Genomic DNA, 1,754 nt, shown 5'->3' on the forward strand with positions numbered 1-1,754 from the left:
GTGATAAAATAAAGTGTAGACTTTACTAATGTGCGCTGTTATTTCTGGGCATTTGTTCTTCTACAAATCAGTGTTACATCAGCTTAAGTGTGAAGTTCTCCTGTGCTATTTTCTGCTTCCTCACACCTTCCTTGTAATTGGTGGAGATCTGATAGAGCCACAGCTGTGCAAACGCCTCCTGCAGAATCTCCCTGTGGCAGGAATGTAGCTGCACACCCAGTTGCAGTTTGGGGCCAGGCTTCATACTTGCTGGGAGCACTGTGCATCAGCAGCACAGAGGTAGGTTCCTGAGTCCTCCAGCTGGGCCTCCTTGATGTGCAGGGTGCTGTAGTGCTCCTTAGAATTGAATGTTGCAGTTAACCTCCCATTCTCCTTTTTTCCTAGAGCCATGTTAAAAAGACTGATGAGGCTGCCCCTGGGATTCTGCTGGAACCACCTCACATATGTCATGGTTGTAGAAAAATTGCATGCGAACGTAGCACTGGTTCCCTCATGGACACTCGGGTATGAAGGACTCTGCTCCACCTCAACTCCTCTCACCCCTGCTTGGAAATAGAAAACAAATCAGAATGAGGGAGGGTTTTCCACTCACCCCTGTCAAATATCCCAGCAGACACCATAAAGATGATTACACAGGAGCTCTGGGTTGACTCCTTCCCCCTCCACCACTGACCTCTCTGGAGAATCCCTAAAGCAATGTAGGTGAGCACAACTCACAGCAAATCCACACCCACAGAATCCCCAGCACAGCTCCCAGCTTCCTCTCCATGGTCCTGTGCAGTTGCTGGGATGTTTTCTCTCCAGCTGTGAGGGTGTCAAGTCTTGTGGCCAGACACACTTGTGCTTACACACAACAGGTTCTCTCTGAATCACCCAACTTCCTCATTCATCTGAAGAAGCCACACCCACTTCCACCTCATGACTCTGCATGGCAATAGCTCCCCAACTGTTGAAGACAGTGATGGAGACTCCAGGACACTGTATTTCTAAGGTAACACTTCTTATAAGGGGAGTTTGGAGGAAAATGTCTGAGGTAGGGGAATTCATAAATGTAAAATACTGGTGGAAAATACGCTGTGATCACAGTCTCTCCCCCACATCCTCTCAAATCTTTCCCATCTCCTCACACACACACCACTGCATGCTCTTTCTTTTCCCCTCTCTTTAGAAAACAAACAGGCAAACAACAAGTATAACAAAAACCAATCAAACCAGAACTTGAAAACAATAATGAAGAAGAAAGACAAATAAACTCATAAAAACACAAGACAGGGATCCATAAAATACAGAAAAGACCAAAAACAATACCCAGACTAAGCAATATGATACAAACCATAATTGGGTTCACTCTGTGTTAGCCATGGGGCCCACCCTTAAGTGTGGTTAATATGCCCAGTCAGAAAGTCCTAGCAGAATTGTGTATTACAATGTAAAGCATCTACAAACAATGTGCTGTACAGAATAAAAAGAATTTGATATTAGCAGATCCTCATGTGCATAGATAATGTTCCCAATGAGAGTTTTTGATTATAAGAAAAATGAGGCATGCCCATGTTTCTGCCCTCATTTATTTTGCATCTCTTGCCATCTGCCCAGCTCTTTGCACTACTGGGCAGGGAAAACACAGCTGAGTCTGACGAGACTGTGAAAACCTGTCCAAGTTCAGTGAGGTCCCATCCTTTCTGTTTTTATACTTATTATATTTCTGTATTTCTCAAGCAGTTACTCTTTTACTATCTATTTTAGAGTATTCA

The 1,754-nt window shown here is 44.2% G+C and overlaps 1 long non-coding RNA gene across 1 annotated transcript; it reads right to left on the bottom strand.

The window, feature by feature from the left end:
• Positions 1 to 26: 26 nt before the first annotated feature.
• On the bottom strand, positions 27 to 851 carry LOC121138651. Its single transcript, XR_005875550.1, has 2 exons — positions 718 to 851; positions 27 to 542 (listed from the first exon to the last, which is right to left on the bottom strand). It is a non-coding gene; the product is annotated as an uncharacterized LOC121138651 (long non-coding RNA).
• Between the last annotated feature and the right edge of the window lie 903 nt (positions 852 to 1,754).

Source organism: Mesocricetus auratus, unplaced genomic scaffold (genome assembly GCF_017639785.1).
Source record: "Mesocricetus auratus isolate SY011 unplaced genomic scaffold, BCM_Maur_2.0 contig_5044_pilon_obj, whole genome shotgun sequence".
In the NCBI taxonomy this organism is placed as follows: domain Eukaryota; kingdom Metazoa; phylum Chordata; class Mammalia; order Rodentia; family Cricetidae; genus Mesocricetus; species Mesocricetus auratus.